We start from the raw sequence: 22700 nt of genomic DNA on the forward strand, positions 1-22700 counted from the left end.
TCTGTTTTTTTGTGATTAGCAGTAGTCTTTTGATGGTCAACTACATGTTTGTTTTTATTTTTGTTTTTGTTTCTGAGCAAAAACTCTTGTATTTCCTGGCTTCTCCCTTACCTCCTTGGAACAGTTCCTCAGAGCTATCTGAGAGCTTATCTCCCGGGCTATAGTCTTCAGTAAGGTCTCAGGATAAAACATAACTTGCAACGTTTAGGTTGTGTGGGGTTTTTTTTTCAGTCAACACCTAACACAAACTGAGTAAGAGGGTCCAAAAGGGAATCATTTGGGTAGCTTGCTGTTTCCCCTGCAGTTACAGAATCAGCATGGATGTGGCTTGACTCCTCTCCTCAAAATCTACAGGCTGCAGATGGGCTGGCAAGCTGTTTTGGTGGCAGAGTGATGGAGGGTTGTTGCTATGCTATGATGGACCTGCACTCACAGAGTTTTGGGGGCAAGGAATGTGTGAATGTGTCCTGTGGCTGGGATGTGGGCTATATGCGTGAACTTGAGAGCCAGTGGGAGAACCATCTTTGATCCTTTCCATTAGGATCATCGGAGGAACAAAGAGACCTCAACAGAAATGATACTGAGGTGGCTCACCCATTCCCTAGAGCTTGTAGAGGAAGGAATTGCAGGAATAGCATGTGTTCGCCCAGATCAGAGAAACCGCAGGTGAAAGACCACTATGATACCAAGGTCTCTAAAGAACCTCTAAAAGTGAGTAAACTTTAAACGTCTGCCAGACCCAGGAAGTGTGAAGCCATATTACAAAGTACCAGTCAAATGAGAAACTCTCCTTTGCCTTCCAACCTCTCTGATATCCACTCCCCAAGGGATCATATGCTAGAAAACAAGCTGGATAAAGAATGAGGAAAGAAAGAAGGACCATACCCTAGAATGCCCTGCAGGTGGCCAGTATATAGCAGGACCTGGTGTTGTTGATTTTAAATTTAAATCAAGTTTAGAGAGCATTTTAAATTATTGAATTGACACTGTTTTTGTATTCTAAAGTGACTTTTGAACCTTGTATTAGTTAAGAGAGATCCCTAAATCATATGCTCTCCAAGAGTTTTCACCCTGGAATCACTTTACCTTGGCCATGATCTGCATGAGCAAAAGGGATACTCTGTGCCTTGCCTTCAATATCCAGGAAGCTAGTGACTGACTCTCGGACCTCTGCTACAGCTGCCGCAAAAAAGCAAGTGCTCTGACAACTGTGCTTGCAAAAAGCAGCAGAAGCGCGGCCTCTTATGCATGATGTCACTTCCTCCCAAATCTGGCACGGGTCTATCTGCCTGATAGACTCTAGATCAAGCTGAAGGGAGTCTGGGTATGTAACCTTAGCTTTGCAGGCTCCAGCGTGAAGCAAGCACACCCCTGTCAGGGGCTGGCATGGGATGGAGAGAGCCAGCCTGCAGGATCTGCCACAATGCCCACACCACACACCTGGTGGTCTATATCCTGAGTAGTTTCACTGCATGAATGTGTCTACTCAAGAGACAGGATTAATACGAAATTGCTTCATGGCCTTCCTGTACACTTGGAAGCCATCTACTCACTGGCATCCGAGAGCAAGCTCCAGATCCAGGTGACATCCAGGTGTGACCCCTCACTCTCTCCTGCTAACTGGCCACCTTTCTCCTGGCTCCTCCCTTTCCTTGAGCAATGAAGCTTCTCCCCACAGGTCTCTTCAGAGCCTGTTCACATCTTACCCACCCTTTGGGGTCTCCCTGAAGGGTCCCCTGCCCCAGGAGCCTTTCCTTGGCTTTCCAGGCTCCTCTGAGTTCCCTCTTTTTCTGTGATTTCCAGCACTTCCTGTCCAGAACAACATTTTGACATGGGATTATATAAGCCTTGGATTCGTCTGCTAATTCATTCATTCGACAAATGTTTAAGGAGCCCATACAAGGTGCTTTGTTGAATGTCAGGTGGTAAAGGCATGGTCCCTGTCTTCTTAAAGCCTACAGACTATTATAGAGGAAACAGACATTAAACAAGTAAACAACATATAAATGTAGAATTACAGATTGCAATCAGAGCTATGAAAGAAAACTTTCAGATGTGTTGAGAGAGTCAATCAGTGGTCTGTCTTGAGTGGTCAAAGAAGGTGTCCCTTAGGAAGTGGAATCTAAAACAGGAGGTCTAAGTAGGGGCTAGCCAGGTGAACAGGGGGAGCAAAAACATGTCAGGCAGAAGGAATCATTAAAGGCCTTGAGTCAGGAAGAGATGAAAGCATTTTAGGAGTTGAGAGGACAGTACATTTGGGACATTGTGGCAAGGGGCAGGTGGCAGCAGTGAGATAAGTTTAGAAATATAACCTGATTATGTGGGTCCTTCCTGGTTGTGTTAGGCACTTTGGACTTAAAGCTAAGGGTACTGGAAAATTTTTTGAACGATTTATAGCAGAGCAGTAATATGACCCAATTAATGTTTTAAAAGAATACCCTAGGGTCCTCAATGGAAAATGGATTGCTGAAGAGCAAGAGTAGAAAAAAAGGAAATTAGCTAGGGAGCAATTACAAAAGCCCAGATGAAAAGTCACAGTGGTTGGCCACTAATGGTGGTTGCAGGGGAGATGGAAAGAATGCTTGATAATTGAGATCATAAGCTTCATGTCTTTCGTGCATGCCAGGCATCTGGCTTGGTGAAAACCTATAGCTCTACTCAGTAAGTAAATATAATAAATCAATACAGTAATTAGTTAATTACATGCTGTTTTAACCTTTTAAAAAGAGGAGCTGATCTATATTGTTAACTGGATCAAACTTCTCACAGCAGCTGAGAAAGCAATTATGTAGACATATAGTCAACCTGGTTTGTTTGCTAAGTCAGTCTGGTTACTTTGGCTATATTAACAACTGAATAATATAGACCATGTGGTTATCCAGAGTTCTGTTTAGACACCGTACTAGTCCAAGATAATACCAGTTCTGTCTAGGTCATTTTCGTTGTTCATTAGATAGAGCTTTGAATGCACAACTTAGGATTTTATAGTATATAACAGTGGTTCCTAAATATTTTTTATTCCGTAAACCAATATTCTTTTCTTTTCAAAAACTGGGGGAACTGCTTAATGTGACCCCCTTTAGTTTGTCAAGAATGGGTATTAGAACAAACAATCAAATAACTACTCTCATAGTGAGGGTTCTTAGCTGCAAGCAACAGAAACTAAATTCTGTCAGATTTAAGTAGGAAAGAATTTATGATGAGAGTTTTGTGTGGCTCACAGAATCACCAGGAGGGCTGGAGACTTAGGGCCAAGCTATCAAGAACACTGTCCAAATCTTTGATGTGATGAAGACCACACAGCCACTGCCAGTGCCATTAAGCAGTCGACGCCATAGGTTAATCGCTAAGATCACCAACGCTGCCACTGGATGGCTCTGAGAACTGACACATGGCCCTTGGAAGTAGATATAGCCACTGCTGCTGCCATCGTCCCTCCCCAGAATGGCTGCTGGGCAGTCCTTGCTTCACAGTGCCGTTTTCGGTTCAAAGACTGGTGTGAACTTACCATTAGTGGAGCGTAGCTCAGGGGCTTGTGTCCTCACTGCAAGGAAGACAGGAAACTGAGCTTCCAGGGCTGGAGGTAGGCAGGCCTTCCCAATGAGATTTATAAAGTGCAGAATTTTCCAAGTATAGGAATAGGGTTTGGACATCAGGATCCTAAAAAAGAGTAACAACTACCATTTATTATCCCTATCAGTTCATAAGAGAAAAAGACATTTAGTTCTAAAATGTAAAAGGGGACAAATTACAGTATATAGAATAGCCTATTAATGGAATAAAGTGTTTTTTTTAATAGAAAACTCACTGTATTGTCCTTACTGTTTTCTTTTCTTTATTCATGGAGAAACTCTGCCTTGAGGCAGCTTGATCGACAGAACAATTTTGGGAACCCATGTGTATAGAGGACACGGGCCTTGGATAACAAACTTGGTCTTGGCATTTCAGCTCTACCACTTACTTAAGCAGTTGTATAATCTTAGGTATGTTAGATCTGAAATTCAAGGTCATCCTTTTTAAAATGGGGATAATAATTCCTAACTCTTAGACCTGCTGGGGCATTAGATGAGATAATGTATGTAGATGTATAGCAGGACCTGGAACATAGGAGCCAGGGGTAGATGCTCCTCTTCTGTTCTTCCCATCTTGTGCTGTAAGGGGTCTGCATCCTGCACTAGAACCTGAGACTCTTAGCCCTTCCAGCCATGGGCTGTGCTAGTACTGTTTGCCGTTGAAATCTCCAAAACCTAGCTCAACGCCTACATAATAAGTGCTCAGTGACTGCTTGCCAAATAGACAAGTAGCTCTTACTTAAATTATTACTAATTATGTGAAGTAATAATGTAAAACGCATGACATCATCCTTGGCACAGAGTAGATATTAAGTATAAATGTGAGCTCACAACTTCCATTTCCAGTAATAATCAGCAAGTTTCTTTGGGCCAATCCTCCTCCTAGAATGTTTTACAACGTAGTAAAATACATATAATATAAAATTTACCATCTTAACCATTTTTAAGTGTACATACTGTTTAGTGGTATTAAGTATTTTCACAATGTTGTGCAATCATCACCACCATCCATTTGCATAACCTCTTTTTTTTTACTTTAAAATTTTATTTTTTTAGAGAAGTTTTAGGTTTATAATAAAGTTGAAAGGAAGGTGCAGAGATGTCTTGTAAACTCTGCTCCCACACATGCATAGCCTCATCCATTCTCAACATCACTCGCCAGAATGGTACATTTCTTATGAAGGGTGAACGTACATTAACATATCACAATCATCCGAAGTCCATAATTTACCTTAGGGTTCACTCTTGTGCTGTATACTCTAGCGTGTGGACAAACGTATAATTACATACATGCATCATTATATCATACAGAGTATTGTCACCACCCCTGTGCTCTGCCCAGTCATCTCTTCTCTTTCCCCACCTCCCCTCACTCCCCCACAACCACTGATCTTTTTACTGTCTCCATAGTTCTGACTTTTGCAGAATGTCATATAGTTGGAATAACACAGTACGTAGTCTTCTTACACTGGCGTCTTTCACTTAGTAATGTGCATTTAATATTTCTCCATGTCTTTTTATGGCTTGGTAACTCATTTCTTTTTAGCACTGAGTAATATTCCAATGTCTGGAGGCACCATAGTTTACCCATTTATCTACCGAAGGACATCTTGTTTGCTTCCCAGCTTTGGCAATTATGAATAAAGCGTCTATAAATATCAATGTCCAGGGTTTTGTGTGGACATAAGTTTTCAACTCCTTTAGGTAAATACCAAGGAGCATGAACGCTGGACTGTATGGTAAGAGTATGTTTAGTTTTGTAAGAAACCTCCAAACAATCTGCCAAAGTGGCTGTACCACCAGCAATGAATGAGAGTTCCTTTTGCTTCACATCTTTGACAGCATTTGGTGTTGTCAGTGTTCTGGATTTCTGCCATTCTAGTAGGTGTGTGGTGGTATCTAGTTTTAATTTGCATTTTCCTGATGACGTATGTGGAGTATCTTTTCATATGCTTATTTGTTATCTATATATCTTCTTCAGTGAAGTGTCTGTTGAGGTGTTTGGCCCATTTTTTAATTGGGCCGTTTGTTTTCTTATTGCTGAGCTTTAAGAGTTCTTTGTATATTTTGGATAATGGTCCTTTATCAGATGTGTCTTTTGCAAATGTTTTCTTCCTACTGTGGCTCGTCTTCCATTTTTGATATTCTTTCACAGAGCAGAAGTTTTTAATTTTAACTAAGTTCAGCTTATCAATTATTTCTTCCATTGGATCATGTCTTTGGTGTTGTATCTAAAAGGATATCACCATACACAAGATCATCTAGGTTTTCTCCTATATTACTTTCTAGGAGCTTTGTATTTTTGCATTTTATATTTAGGTCTATCTATGATTCATTCTGAGTTAATTTTTGTGAAGGGTGTAAGGTCTGTGTCTAGATTCATTTTTTTTCATGTGGATGTCCAATTGTTCTAGCACCATTTGTTGAAGAGACTATCTTGGCTCCATTGTATTGCCTTTCCTCCTTTGTCAAAGATAAGTTGACTATATTTATGAGGGTCTATTTCTGAGCCCTCTATTCTGTTCTTTTGATCCATTTGTCTATTCTTTCACCAATATCACTCTGTCTTGATTACTGTAGCTTTATAGTAAGGGCAGTGTAAGTCCTCCAACTTTATTCTCCTTCAATATGTATTAGCTATTCTTGGTCTTTTGCCTCTCCACATAAACTTTAGAATTAGTCTGTCAATATCCATAAAATAATTTGCTGGGATTTTCATTGGGATCACATTGAATCCAAAAATCAAGTTGGGAAGATCTGACACCCTGACAATATTAAGTATTCCTATCCATGAACATGGAATATTTCTCCATTTATTTAGTTCTTCTTTGATTTTTTCATCAGGGTTTTGTAATTTTCCTCATATAGATCTTACATATATTTTATTAGGTTTTACCAAAGTATTTCGTTTTTAGGAGTAGTAATGTAAATGGTATTGTATTTTTGATTTCAAATTCCACTTGTTCATTGTTGGTATATAGAAAAGCAATTGACTTTTGTATGATAACCTTGCACCCTGCAACCTTACTATAATCATTTAGTTCCACGGTGTTTTTTTATCAATTCTTTTGGGCTTTCTATATAGACAATCATGTCATCTGCAAATGAGGAAAGTTTTATATCCTCCTTCCCAATCTGTATACCTTTTATTTCCTTTTCTTGCCTTATTGAGTTAGCAAGGACTTCTAGTATGATGTTGAAAAGGAGTGATGAGTGGCAATATCCTTACCTTATACCTGATCTTAATGGGAAAGCTTCAAGTCTCTCACCATTTAGCATGATGTTAGTTGCAGGGTTTTTGTAGATAGCCTTAACCAAGTTGAGAAGGTTCCCCTCTATTCCTGGTTTACTGAGAGTTTTTACATGATGGGGTGTTGGCTTTCCATCTTTTCATCTGCCAAAACTAGAATTCTGTGCACACTGAAAAACAACTCCCCATTCTGTCCTCACCCCAACTCCTGGCAACCACCATTCTACTTTCTGTCTCTATGAATTTGAATACTCTAAGTGCTTCATATAAGTGGAATCACACAGTATTTGTCCTTTTTTGATTGATTTAGTTCACTTGGCACAAAGTCTTCAAGATTCATCCATGTTGCAGCATATGTCAGCATTTATTACTCTTTAGAACTGAACAATATTCCATTCTATGTATAAACCACATTTTGTTTAGCTATTCATGTGTCAATGAACACTTGGGTTGCTTCTACCTTTTGGCTATTATGAATAATGCTGCCAGACATGAAGAAATGCAAATATCTCCTCAAGACCATGCTTTCAATTCTTTTGGATATATACCCAGAAGTAGAATTCTGGATCATTTGATAATTCTATTTTTAATTGTTTGATGAACCACCATAGTGTCTTCCACAATAGCTGCACAATTTTACATTCCTACAAACAGTATTCAAGGGTTCCAATTTCTTCATATACTTACCAACTTGTTATTTTCTTTTTTTGATAGTAGACATCCTAATGGGTATGAAATGGTACAGCAGTCCCCCCATTATGTGAAGTTTCACCCTCTGAGGTTTCAGTTACCTGCGAACAACCATGGTCTGAAAATGTTAAATGGAAAATTCCAGAAATAAACAATTCATAAGTTTTAAATTGCACGCTGTCCTGAACAGCATGATGAAATCTTGTGCTGTCCTTCTCAGTCCCACCTGGGATGTGAATCACCTCTTTGTCCAGTGTATCCTGCCCTTAGTCACTTAATAGTTGTCTTGGTTTTCAGATCGATGGTCAAGGTATTTCATTACTTAATAGTGGCCCTGAAGTACAGGAGTAGTGATGCTGGCAATTCAGATATGCCAAAGAGAAGCTGTAAAGTGCTTTCTTTAAGTGAAAAGGTGAATGTTCTTGACTTAATAAGGAAAGAAAAACAGTTATGTGCTGAGGTTGCTAGGATCCACAGCAAAGACAAATCTTCTATTTGTGAAATTGTGAAGAAGGAAAAAAGAAATTCATGTTAGTTTTTCTATTGCAACTCAGACTGCAAGAGTTATGGCCAGAGCGTGCGATAAGTGCTTAGTTAAGATGGAAATGGAAAAGTCATTAAATTTGTACAATAAGATACTGAGAGAGAGAGAGAGAGACCACATTCACATAAGTTTTATTATAATATACTATTATAATTGTTCTATTTATTATTAATTACTGTTAATCTCTTACTGTGCCTAATTTATAAATTAAACTATATCATAGGTATGTAAGTATAGGGAAAAACTAGTATATATGGGGTTTGGTACTATCTGCAGTTTCAGGCATCCACAGGGGCTCTTGGAATGTATCCATTGTGGCTAAGGGAAGACTACTGTATCTCATTCCATCTTGAATTTTAAATGCTGGATTAAAAATAACCTTCTTAGGCATAAAAGAGCAATCACACATAACAAATATTCAGTAAGTCGAAATCTAAGGAAACTTAAAACTCAGGGAGAACTTCAAGTCACTTTTGCCCTGATTACTTTTATTGGTCCAGAAGAAACAAAACTTTATAAATGAGCCTCAGTTCTGATAGTCTTGCATTCCAATGGGGATCAGATTCCATGTCTCCTACCCGAGGAGTTTCATTAGGTCCATTTGTTTATTTTTGTTTTTATTTCCATTTCTCTAGGAGGTGGGTCAAAAAGGATCTTGCTGTGATTTATGTCATAGAGCGTTCTTCCTATGTTTTCCTCTAAGAGTTTTATAGTGTCTGGCCTTACATTTAGGTCTTTAATCCATTTTGAGTTTATTTTTGTGTATGGTGTTAGGGAGTGTTCTAATTTCATTCTTTTACATGTAGCTGTCCAGTTTTCCCAGCACCACTTATTGAAGAGACTGTCTTTTCTCCATTGTGTATTCTTGCCTCCTTTGTCATAGATTAGGTGACCATAGGTGTGTGGGTTTATCTCTGGGCTTTCTATCCTGTTCCATTGATCTATATTTCTGTTTTGGTGGCAGTACCACACTGTCTTGGTTACTGTAGCTTTGTAGTATATTTTGAAGTCAGAGAGTCTGATTCCTCCAGCTCTGTTTTTTTCCCTCAAGATTGCTTTGGCTATTTGGGGTCTTTTGTTTCTCCATACAAATTTTAAGATTTTTTGTTCTAGTTCTGTAAAAAATGCCATTGGTAATTTGATAGGGATTGCACTGAATCTGTAGACTGCTTTGGGTAGTATAGTCATTTTCACAATATTGATTCTTCCAATCCAAGAACATGGTATGTCTCTCCATCTGTTTGTGTCATCTTTGATTTCTTTCATCAGTGTCTTATAGTTTTCTGAGTACAGGTCTTTTACCTCCTTAGGCAGGTTTATTCCTAGGTATTTTATTCTTTTTGTTGAAATGGTAAATGGGATTGTTTCCTTAATTTCTCTTTCTCATCTTTCGTTGTTAGTGTATAGGAATGCAAGAGGTTTCTGTGCATTAATTTTGTATCCTGTGAGTTTACTAAATTCATTGATTAGCTCTAGTAGTTTTCTGGTGGCATCTTTAGGATTTTCTCTGTATAGTATCATGTCATCTGCAAACAGTGACAGTTTTAATTATTCTTTTCCAATTTGGATTCCTTTTATTTCTTTTTCTTCTCTGATTGCCATGGCTAGGACTTCCAAAACTATGTTGTCTTGTTCCTGATCTTAGAGGAAATGCTTTCAGTTTTTCACTATTGAGAACAATGTTTGCTGTGGGTTTGTCATATATGGCCTTTATATATTGAGGTAAGTTCCCTCTATGCCCACTTTCTGGAGAGTTTTATCATAAATGAGTGTTGAATTTTGTCAAAAGCTTTTTCTGCATCTATTGAGATGATCATATAGTTTTTATTTATTCAATTTGTTAATATGGTGGATCTCATTGATTTGCGTATATTGAAGAATCCTTGCATCGCTGGGCTAAATCCCACTTGATCATGGTGTATGATCCTTTTAACATGCTGTTGGATTCTGTTTGCTAGTATTTTGTTCAGGATTTTTGCATCTATATTCATCAGTGATATTGGTCTGTAATTTTCTTTTTTTGTAGTATCTTTGTCTGGTTTTGGTATCAGGGTGATGGTGGCCTCGTAGAATGAGTTTGGGAGTGTTCCACCCTCTGCAATTTTTTGAAAGCGTTTGAGGAGGATAGGTGTTAGCTCTTCTCTAAATGTTTGATAGAATTCGCCTGTGAAGCCATCTGGTCCTGGACTTTTGTTTGCTGTACGATTTTTAATCACAGTTTCAATTTCATTACTTGTGATTGGTCTTTTCATATATTCTATTTCTTCCTGGTTCAGTTTTGGAAGTTTGTACTTTTCTAAGAATTTGTCCATTTCTTCGAGGTTGTCCATTTTATTGGCATATAGTTGCTCACAGTAGTCTCTTATGATCCTTTGTATTTCTGTGGTGTCATTTGTAACTTCTCCTTTTTCATTTCTAATTTTTTTTTAATTTGAGTCCTCTCCCTTTCTTTCTTGATGAGTCTGGCTAAAGGTTTATCAATTTTGTTTATCTTCTCAAAGAACAAGTTTTTAGTTTTATTGATCTTTGTTATTTTCTTTGTTTCTATTTTGCTTATTTCTGCTCTGATCTTTATGATTTCTTTCCTTCTATTGATACTAACTTTGGGTTTTGTTTGTTCTTCTTTCTCTAGTTGCTGTAGATGTAAGTTTAGGTTGTTTTTTGAGATTTTTCTTGTTTCTTGTGGTAGGATTGTATTGCTATAAACTTTCTTCTTAGAATTGCTTTTGCTTCATCCCATAGGTGTTGGGTCATCGTGTTTTCATTGTCATTTGTTTCTAGGTGGAAATTCTGTATCTTGATCGAGGTGGTGGTAATATAGGTATATACATTTGCATAACTCAGTAAACTGTATTCTTTAAATGGTGTACATTGTTATCCATAAATTATGCCACAATTCATATGATATAACAAATTTAAAAATAAGCACAGTGGTAAAACTACAGGGAAAAGGAAGAAAATGATTATCCCAAAAGCCAGGCCAGTGATTTCCTCCATCTAGAGGAACATATTGGGGGGGAACTTCTAGAGTTCTGGCAATGTTATACTCTTGACCTGAGTTGTGGCTATATCAGTTTCACTTCATAGTTTTTTTTGGTTAAACTGTAAATATATGTTTAATGTACTTCGTGTGTGTGTAAGTATGTGTATGTATATATTTCACAGTAAAACAAAAAATGAAACATAACTAATTTCATAAAAACAGTGTTTTCCTCTTTTGCACTCATGGAATGGAAAATCATGAGGCAATCCTCATTACCATTCACAGTTAGGTAAGGGGTACAGTAAGCAGAACATGTTACAGTGATCATGTTGGTGGAAGAATCTAAGCTTATTTATTTAAAACAATTTATGGCAAATGCCTTGTTTCAAAAAATATTTTAGTTGCATATAATTTCCCTGTGATGTAAGTACGGGATTTGGTCCCTGCTTCAGTGCCGAGTACAAGAGAAATTTCTCTAGATTTTGAGAAGGAGACTCAAGAGAGGTTTAACACCCTTGTAAAGTAAACTAGATTCTTTGTATTATGTTTGGACTCTCAAATGTATATTTTTCAGATAAGTTTTTTTTGTTCATGCTTTTGGTTTTGATTATTACCATGTTTATATTCCCAGTAAATTGCCATATTTTTTCCCAGAAATGAGTTGATGATTTTATCAACCAGGATAAGTTAGATTATGCCATGGTAATAAAAAATGGCAAAATCTCAGAGGATTAATAGAATACATGTTAAGTGCTCAGTCACACAAAGTTTCCTTTTGGCCTGGGTGGCTCTGCAGACAGGGGTTCTCTATGTGGTGCAAGGTCAGGATGCTGGGCTGCTTCAATCTCATGGTACCTCCATGTCAAAAGGCACTTCCAGGACCACCAATGGGGGGTGGGGGGGCAGAGGGAAAGGAGAGCTGGACAGTCAAGCACTGGCAATGAAATGCTTCTGCAAACAAGTGATGCATGCCATGCATTTCATTGGCTAAAGCAAATCACATGTTTATTCTTACGTTCTGGGGAGGGCTGGGGCGTGGGCAGGGAAGCGTAATTCTCCTACATGGTCAGAAGGAGAGGAGAACCGATGTGTTTGTTAGCAGTATAATGTCCGCCTCCATTACATAGCAGAATTAGGCCAAATTAATGTTATATTTTGTAAAGATGAATTGAGTCCTACTCAAATGGCAAGCATAATGATGATGATGATATCTTATTTTTGTTTAATACTTTGGAATTTATGAAGCATTTTCTCAACATATTTTTTATTCATTTATTCAGCAGAGTTTAAAGCAATGGTTATGGGCCAGGCACTATGTTAGGTACAGAACATGTGAATAAGACAGAGGCTCTGCCCTTCTGCATGATAATCACATGGTAATTGCAATATAAAAGCTTGGATGGGTACCGTGATGGCCAGGAGGAGAGTGTTCAGTATCATCAGGGAAAGAAAGAGGAAGACTTCTTACATGAAGTGATACTTACTTAAGTCGGGGTTTCAAAGATAAGTAGAAATTTATCAAGCAGAGGGATGGGGAGATGGGAAAGACAATACAGAGAGTGAGAAGAGCAAGTAAAAAGGTACAGAGAGTTATCTTACATGTTCTCCCAAACCTCCAGGAATTAGGTACTTGCCACTCTCACAATTTTATAGGTAAGGTAACTAAGGTACAAAGAAGGAAATGATTTTCTCAGCTCACAAACTTACTACAATGCAGACTAGAACTCAAGCCTTTTAACTCAAGTCTTTTAATCCTATGTTCTAAACACACATCATTATCATCTAAACAAAAAACACATTTTAAAGTAATGAACATATATAATTCACTCAACATATCTTATCCCTAATTAATGGCTGGCATAAAATCAATATTCAGCAAAGGATGGTAAAATGTTAAAGCTCTAGATGACTCTGCCTACTATGCACAAGGCATTTTTGCTCCATATGGGCAAAAACTGCATCTCTCTCTCTTTTTTTAAATTGAGGTATAATTGACATATAACATTGTATTAGTTTCAGGTGTAAAATGTTATGATTCAAGATTTGTGTATATTGTGGAATGATCAACACAATAAGTCTAGTTAACATTCATCATCACACATAGTTTTTTTTCTTGTGATGAGAACTTTTAAAGTTTATTCTTTTAGCCACTTACACATATGCAACACAATATTATTAACTACAGTCACCATGCTGTATATTACATCCCCCTGACATTTATTTTATACCTGGAAATCTGTACCTCTCGTGTCCCTTTTTTTATAATCATATCTGTGGTTTCAAGTACAGTATCTGATACATTATAGGTTCTGTATAAGCATTTATGGAAGGAAGGAAGGAAGGAAAGAAGGAAGGAGGAAGGGAGGAAAGAATCTCTAAGTCCTTACTTTTAAACTAATGGGAAAAGTTTCCTTAATCTATTTGAGCACGAAAATAATCCCTTAATTTGCATTCATAGACCTTGCAGTCCACTATATGCTTTTGTGTGAGATAGTTCATTTTTCACTATGACATACAATAATTAGGACACAGAAGCATGGGTCACAGGGAGAAAACCCAATGCAGTGCTTTGAACATGGTAGCTATTCCCTAAGCATTCGTTGAATGGCTGAATGGCAAAGTCAGGTCAGTCATTATTCATCTGAAACAACACATCTGTGTGGTTTAAACCTTCAGAGACTAGAGATTTATTACACATTAGCGATTACTTCAAACACTGGAGATTAATGAGGCATGAGATATTACTTCGGACTTCAGTGATCTCAGGAGTTTAGTAAACACTGCAAGCTCTCCAGTCAATATTGAAAGGTCTGATGGGGCCACAGCAGGCCTTATTTATAGAAACTCTGGTTCTGCACCAGTGATGGGTCTGCCCTTTTTACTGTGAGAGAAGATTCAAAAGACGGTCTAGGGTGATTGCACATCAGTACTTATCTCAGTGGTATATCAAAATGCTCCAGGCAGTCACCTTCAGGATTAACCATCCTCGTGTGGCTATTCAGACAGCCTTGTAGCTGAAAACACAGAAGCTAAAGGCCACCTATCAGTCAGCAATGAGTTTTAACAACTTACTATGCACCAAAGAGTACATCAATCAGTCGTTGAAATGGATACTAGAGAAACAAACATAAGGAGTATTCTTTGCTCTTAAGAAGGATGGGGCAAATCAGATGGGGCGATATAAGAGAATAATGAAAGAAGTCTTGAATCAAGTGTCAAATAATTGGCCAATAGCTCTACAAGAAAGGAGAGGCCACAGGGTACCAGGAGCACCTAGGAAGACTTAATGAAGGGAACAAGACTTGAGGTTGCTTAGTTTTGGACACTCGCTCCTGTTTTCGGACTCCTGTGATCCAGGCACACAGTATTTCACCCCATGTGAAATACACACATATATTTCCTGTGACATATATGAAATTATAGGTGTCATGAAGTTATTCATGGGATGCTCACCCTGCCTAGAATATTTTTCCTCCACTTTTCAGCCTGGCTGAATCCCTCTTCAAGGTCCAGTTTAAAGATGGCTTCCTTTCCCAGAGCGCTCCCCACCTCCTTCGGCACCCGGGCAAAAGTTAATCACTTCCTCCTTAGCGCTCCGACAGCCCTTTGTACGTGTCTCTGATGCAGCACTAACCACGCTGCACTGTAATGAATTGTCCATGTGTCTGCTTCTCCACTTCGTGCTGCCTGGCAAGGCATGAGCCCTCATTAAATACTGCTTGTATGGGTGGATGGATAAATTAACTGCAGGAGAGCTTTCAAATGAGAGACCAGTGGGATATCTGGTAAGATGGGTCCAGACTTCGAAGGACCTTTTAAAGACAAGCCAAAGGGACGGGGGGAAGGAACGAAGGAAGAAAGGAAGTAAAAGATATGCTTAAGTAGGTTAAGGGAAAAGACTGGAGCTGGATTATTTTTTTAGATGACCCAGAAAATAAAAGCCCTCCATAATCCCACTTCTCAGTGTTATCTACTGTGAACATTATTTGTGTCTCCCCAGCAGTTTTTCTATGCATAGAAATACATTGGCAAATTTCCCTACAGTTTACATTACCACTATTCATGTAGGAGAGTGTCCAAAAATCCAGCCAGGCAACAAATATTTATCGTGTGCTTATGAATTACTGTATAATTGTAGACAAACCGAACATTATCCCTGCCTTCCATGGATTTTACAGTATAGTGGATAAAACAGCATCTAAAAAATTATATATTGTTAAGTAAATGATTAAAATGTGCAAAGGCTCATCTCCACCATTGCTTTGGATGTTTTCAGCAGAGGCATGATATGATGCAAGCAGTACTTAGAATGATTAAGTTGCCAGCAGAATAAATTGAAAAGGAGAAATGTTATGCGGAGCCGGGCATGGGTAATGGCAATGAGAATAGAGAAAAAAAGTGAACCCAAGAAATACTTTAAAGCAAAATTTCTTAATCTGTGGACCATTTGGGGCTACAAGGATAACTATAGAATTTTGAACCCTCAAGTTTAGACTTTATGTATAGTTTATCTATGTATTTTTCTATGGACAGTAAGTTTTTTAAATTATTATTATTTATTTATTATTGGCTGTGCTGGGTCTTCCTTTCTGTGTGAGGGCCCCCTCGAGTTGCAGCGAGTGGGGGCCACTCCCCATCGCGGTGCACGGGCCTCCCACCATCGCGGCCTCCCCCGTTGCAGAGCAGAGGCTCCAGACCCTCAGGCCCAGCAGTTGTGGCTCACGGGCCCAGCCGCTCTGCGGCATGTGGGATCCTCCCAGACCAGGGCCCGAACCCGTGTCCCCTGCATTGGCAGGCAGACTCTCAACCACTGCGCCACCAGGGAAGCCCAACAGTAAGTTTTATAGGTTCCATTAATCTCTCTGTAAGGCAATATAGCATAGTGTTTTAAGATCACTGACACTGGAGTTAGAAAACCTAGGTTCAAACACTATATCACTTACTAGCTTTGAAACCTTAGTAGAGTTACTTAACCTTCTAGAGATAACAAAGCAACAAAAGAGCAACAATGTAAAGTACCTATCACCCAACTGTTTTTATTCTACAGGGTCTATTATCCAAAAGATAAAAATCAATACTTTAAACAAAGAATGGATGGGAATTCCCTGGAGGTCCAGTGGTTAGGACTCTGAGTTTCCAGTGCTGGGGGCCCGGGTTTGATTCTTGGGCGGGGAACTAAGATCCCGCAAGCCACATGGTGCAGCCAAAAAAATAAAATAAAATAACAGAAATAAAAATAAATAAATAAATAATAAAAAAGAATAGACAAGGCTTGATGTCAGACTGATAATGAGGGAGGAGAGAGGAGAAGGAGTAGAAGAAAAGGGATGCTGGCAGAGGAGGTAAAATGGATTAAGATTTACCATAAGAGCATGAAGGACTCTCAGAATAGTCCACCTGTGGTGCACAGTTTTCAGTATGCAAGAAGGGGCCAAATTACAGACTTGCTTTCGCAGGTTTAGAGAGTTTGGATCACTTCGCTGATTATCAAAAATGTTGACTCATTTTCACTGAATACTAAAAGCAGATGTGGCAGAGTGGGGAAGGGAGGAGGGAGGAGAGGAAAGCTGAATGGGAGAATGGGGGTGGGTAAGAAGACTTCCAACGTCCTTCAAATTCTGAACATCTATGAGTAGACACTACTGACATTGCAACTGATGAAATCATTATACTTGACTGGGAGTTGGGGAGGGACTTCAAGACTTTGTTTACAAATAATAATGTAAACATTACTATTAAAAATAATAATGTTTACATTATTGTTATTATAATGTAATATAATACATTACACTATAATAATAATGTCTCTGTCTCAACAGAGACACCCTGACAAGATTCAAAGTTGTCAAAGATCATACAACTTAAACGTGTGTATCTCATTGCCAGACCACACCATCTGTAGTATACTGTCAGTTAATGTATTTATCTTACTATATTTTCTCCTTTTCCTTTTATAATTTTGAGACTAAACTATAGAAATGCTATAAACTGATCATTAAATTATTTTTGTTATACTTCCTTCATTAATTAATATTTGTGTACATCTTTCAATTCTCTTAGAAATAATAGAGTTGTATTGCATTGTTTTGTGTTTTATAATCTTCTTTTGACTTGAAAATATTTTTTAATGCACAAAAAATGGAAGTGACCTGGGCCTCTCTTGTTGTCTAAGTAATCCTTAAGATTTGTTAAGCCACTGTGATAAAAGTGGCGGAAAGGGGCAACTTGGGCTAGGAGAGCACAACATTTTTAAAGGACTCTGGAGAATTTCTGCTCCAGCCGTACCTTGAACCTTGTAAAAAAAAATAGAAGAAAGAAAGAAAGGAAGGAAGGAAGGAAGGAAAGGAGAAAGGAAGAAAGAAAGAGGGAGAGAGGGAGGGAGGAAGGAAGGGGGAAGAAAGAAAGAAAGAAAGAAAAAAGGAGAGAAAATGGGGGACCTTCAAGATGGTGGAAGAGTAAGACAAGGAGATCATCCTCCTCCCCACAGATACATCAGAAATACGTCTACATGTGGAACAACTCCTACGCAACACCTACTGAACGCTGGCAGAAGACCTCAGACCTCCCAAAAGGCAAGAAACTCCCCACGTACCTGGGTAGGGCAAAAGAAAAAAGAAAAAACAGAGACAAAAGAATAGGGACGGGACCTGCACCAGTGGGAGGGAGCTGTGAAGGAGGAAAGGTTTCCACACACTAGGAAGCCCCTTCGCAGGCGGAGACTGTGGGTGGCAGAGGGGGGAAGCTTCGGAGCCACGGAGGAGAGTGCAGCCACAGGGGTGCGGAGGGCAATGCGGAGAGATTCCCGCACAGAGAATCGGTGCCGACCAGCACTCACCAGCCCAAGAGGCTTGTCTGCTCACCCGCCGGGGCGGGTGGGGGCTGGGAGCTGAGGCTCGGGCTTCGGTCAGATCCCAGGGAGAGGACTGGGGTTGGCGGCGTGAACACAGCCTGAAGGGGGCTAGTGCACCACAGCTAGCCAGGAGGGAGTCCAGGAAAAAGTCTGGAACTGCCGAAGAGGCAAGAGACCATTGTTTCGGGGTGCATGAGGAGAGGGGATTCAGAGCACCGCCTAAATGAGCTCCAGAGACGGGCACGAGCCGCAGCTATCAGCGTGGACCCCAGAGACGGGCATGAGACGCTAAGGCTGCTGCTGCCACCACCAAAAAGCCTGTGTGCAAGCACAGGTCACTCTCCACACCTCCCCTCCCGGGAGCCTGTGCAGCCCGCCACTGCCAGGGTCCCGTGATCCGGGGACAACTTCCCCGGGAGAACGCACGGCGCGCCTCAGGCTGCTGCAACGTCACGCCGGCCTCTGCCATCGCAGGCTCGCCCTGCATCCGTGCCCCTCCCTCCCCCGGCCTGAGTGAGCCAGAGCCCCCAAGTCAGCTGCTCCTTTAACCCCGTCCTGTCTGAGCGAAGAACAGATGCCCTCAGGCGACCTACACACAGAGGCGGGTCCAAATCCAAAGCTGAACCCCAGGAGCTGTGCGAACAAAGAAGACAAAGGGAAATCTCTCCCAGCAGCCTCAGGAGCAGCGGATTAAATCTCCACAATCAACTTGATGTACCCTGCATCTGTGGAATACCTGAATAGACGACGAATCATCCCAAATTGAGGAGGTGGACTTTGGGAGCAATGATATATATATATTTTTCCCCCTTTTTCTCTTTTTGTGACTGTGTATGTGTATGCTTCTGTGTGTAATTTTGTCTATATAGCTTTGCTTTTACCATTTGTCCAAGGGTTCTGTCTGCCCGTTTTTTGTTTTTGTTTTTGTTTTTTAGTATAGTTTTTAGCGCTTCTTATCATTGGTGGATTTGTTTTTCAGTTTGGTTGCTCCCTTCATTCTTTCTTTGATTCTTTTTTTTATTACTTTTTAATTTTTTATAATTATTTTTTATTTTAATAACTTTATTTTATTTTATTATTATTATTTTTTTCATTCTTTCTTTTTTTCTCCCTTTTATTCTGAGCCATGTGGATGAAAGGATCTCGGTGTTCCGGCCAGGTGTCAGGCCTGTGCCTCTGAGGTGGGAGAGCCAAGTACAGGACATTGGTCCACCAGAGACCCCCCCCCCAGCTCCACATATGTCAAATGGCAAAAATCTCCTAGAGATCTCCATCTCAACGTCAAGACCCAGCTCCACTCAATGATCAGCAAGCTAAGTGCAGGACACCCTATGCAAAAAAACTAGCAAGACAGGAACACAACCACACCCACTAGAAGAAAGGCTGCCTAAAATCATAATAAGGTCACAGACACCCCAAAACACACCACTGGACGTGGGCCTGCCCACCAGAAAGACAAGATCCAGCCTCATCCACCAGAACACAGGCACTAGGCCCCTCCACCAGGAAGCCTACACAACCCACTGAACCAAACTTAGCCACTGGGGGCAGACACCAAAAACAACGGGAACTACGAACCTGCAGCCTGCAAAAAGGAGACCCCAAACACAGTAAGTTAAGCAAAATGAGAAGACAGAGAAACACACAGCAGATGAAGGAGCAAGGTAAAAACCCACCAGACCAAACAAATGAAGAGGAAATAGGCAGTCTACCTGAAAAAGAATTCAGAGTAATGATAGTAAAGATGATCCAAAGTCTTGGAAATAGAATGGAGAAATTACAAGAAATGTTTAACAAGGACCTAGAAGAACTAAAGAGCAAACAAACAATGATGAACAACACAATAAATGAAATTAAAAATTCTCTAGAAGGAATCAGTAGCAGAATAACTGAGGCAGAAGAATGGATAAGTGACCTGGAAGATAAAATAGTGGAAATAATTACTGCACAGCAGAATAAAGAAAAAAGAATGAAAAGAATTGAGGACAGTCTCAGAGACCTCTGAGACAACATTAAATGCACCAACATTTGATTTATAGGGGTCCCAGAAGAAGAAGAGAAACAGAAAGGGACTGAGAAAATATTTGAAGAGATTATAGTTGAAAACTTCCCTAATATGGGAAAGGAAATAGTTAATCAAGTCCAGAAAGCAGACAGAGTCCCATACAGGATAAATCCAAGGAGAAACATGCCAAGACACATATTAATCAAAGTAACAAAAATTAAATATAAAGAAAATATATTGAAAGCAGCAAGGGAAAAACAACAAATAACATACAAGGGAATCCCCATAAGGTTAACAGCTGACCTTTCAGCAGTAACTCTGCAATCCAGAAGGGAGTGGCAGGACATATTTAAAGTGATGAAAGGAAAAAACCTACAACCAAGATTACTCTACCCAGCAAGGATCTCATTCAGATTTGACAGAGAAATTAAAACCTTTACAGACAAGTAAAAAACAGAATTCAAAAGCTAAGAGAATTCAGCACCACCAAAGCAGCTTTACAACAAATGCTAAAGGAACTTCTCTAGGCAGGAAACACAAGAGAAGGAAAACACCTATAAAAACAAACCCAAAACAATTAAGAAACTGGTAACAGGAACATACACAGTGATAATTACCTTAAATGTAAATGGATTAAATACTCCCACCAAAAGACATAGACTGGCTGAATGGATACAAAAACAAGACCGGTACATATGCTGTCTACAAGAGACCCACTTCAGACCTAGGGACACATACAGACTGAAAGTGAGGGGATGGAAAAAGATATTCCATGCAAATGGAAATCAAAAGAAAGCTGGAGTAGCAATTCTCATATCAGACAAAATAGACTTTAAAACAAAGGCTATTTATAAGAGACAAAGAAGGACACAACATAATGATCAAGGGATCAATCCAACAAGAAGATATAACAATTGTAAATATTTATGCACCCAACATAGGAGCACCTCAATACATAAGGCAAATTCTAACAGCCATAAAAGGGGAAATTGACAGTAACACAATCATAGTAGGGGACTTTAACACCCCACTTTCACTAATGGACAGATCATCCAAAATGAAAATAAATAAGGAAACACAAGCTTTAAATGATACATTAAACAAGATGGACTTAACTGATATTTATAGGCTATTCCATCCAAAAACAACAGAATACACTTTCTTTTCAAGTGCTCATGGCACATTCTGCAGGATAGATCACATCTTGGGTCACAAATCAAGCTTTGGTAAATGTAAGAAAACTGAAATCGTATCAAGTATCTTTTCCAACCACAATGCTATGAGACTAAATATCAATTACAGGAAAAAATCTGTAAAAAATACAAACACATGGAGGCTAAACAATACACTACTTAATAACCAAGAGATCACTGAAGAAATCAAAGAGGAAATAAAAAAATACCTAGAAACAAATGACAATGAAAACATGGTGACCCAAAACATATGGGATGCAGCAAAAGCAGTTGTAAGAGGGAAGTTTATAGCTACTATCCCACCTTAAGAAACAAGAAACATCTCAAATAAACAACCTAACCTTACACCTAAAGCAATTAGAGAAAGAAGAACAAAAAAACCCCAAAGTTAGCAGAAGGAAAGAAATCATAAAGATCTGCACAGAAATAAATGAAAAAGAAATGAAGGAAACAATAGAAAAGATCAGTAAAACTAAAAGCTGGTTCTTTGAGAAGATAAACAAAATTGATAAACCATTAGCCAGACTCATCAAGAAAAAAAGGGAGAAGACAAATCAATAGAATTAGAAATGAAAAAGCAGAAGTAACAACTGACACTGCAGAAATACAAAGGATCATGAGAGATTACTACAAGCAACTCTATGCCAATAAAATGGACAACCTGGAAGAAATGGACAAATTCTTAGAAAAGCACAACGTTCTGAGACTGAACCAGGAAGAAATAGAAAATATAAACAGACCAATCACAAGCACTGAAATTGAAACTGTGATTAAAAATCTTCCAACAAACAAAAGCCCAGGACCAGATGGCTTCACAGCCAAATTCTATCAAACATTTAGAGAAGAGCTAACATCTATCCTTCTCAAACTCTTCCAAAATACAGCAGAGGGAGGAACACTCCCAAACTCATTCTACAAGGCCACCATCACTCTGATACCAAAACCAGACAAAGATGTCACAAAGAAAGAAAACTTCAGGTCAGTATCACTGATGAACATAGATGCAAAAATCTTCAACAAAATACTAGCAAACAGAATCCAACAGCACATTAAAAGGATCATACACCACGATCAAGTGGGCTTTATCCCAGGAATGCAAGGATTCTTCAATATATGCAAATCAATCAATGTGATACACCATATTAACAAATTGAAGAATAAAAACCATATGATCATCTCAAAAGATGCAGAAAAAGCTTTCGACAAAATTCAACACCCATTTATGATAAAAACCCTCCAGAAAGTAGGCATAGAGGGAACTTTTCTCAACATAATAAAGGCCATATATGACAAACCCACAGCCAACATCGTCCTCAATGGTGAAAATCTGAAACCATTTCCTCTAAGATCAGGAATAAGACAAGGTTGCCCACTATCACCACTATTATTCAACATTGTTTTGGAAGTTTTAGCCACAGCAATCAGAGAAGAAAAAGAAGTAAAAGGAATACAAATTAGAAAAGAAGAAGAAAAACTGTCACTGCAGATGACATGATACTATACATAGAGAATCCTAAAGATGCTACCTGAAAACTACTAGAGCTAATCAGTGAATTTGGTAAAGTAGCAGGATACAAAATTAATGCACAGAAATCTCTTGCATTTCTCTACAC

The 22700-nt window shown here is 39.1% G+C and overlaps 1 protein-coding gene across 1 annotated transcript in view; it reads right to left on the reverse strand.

Annotated features, from left to right (window-relative positions):
• DEUP1 (deuterosome assembly protein 1) overlaps positions 1-22700 on the reverse strand; it is a 247949-nt gene that overhangs the window by 160080 nt on the left and 65169 nt on the right. The window contains exon 4 of the mRNA XM_082409954.1: positions 3509-3660. The gene's annotated coding sequence lies outside the window, so the exon portion shown is untranslated. The remainder of the gene's footprint in view (positions 1-3508; positions 3661-22700) is intronic.

Source organism: Balaenoptera physalus (assembly GCF_965194825.1).
Source record: "Balaenoptera physalus genome assembly, chromosome: 10".
Classification (NCBI taxonomy): Eukaryota; Metazoa; Chordata; class Mammalia; order Artiodactyla; family Balaenopteridae; genus Balaenoptera; species Balaenoptera physalus.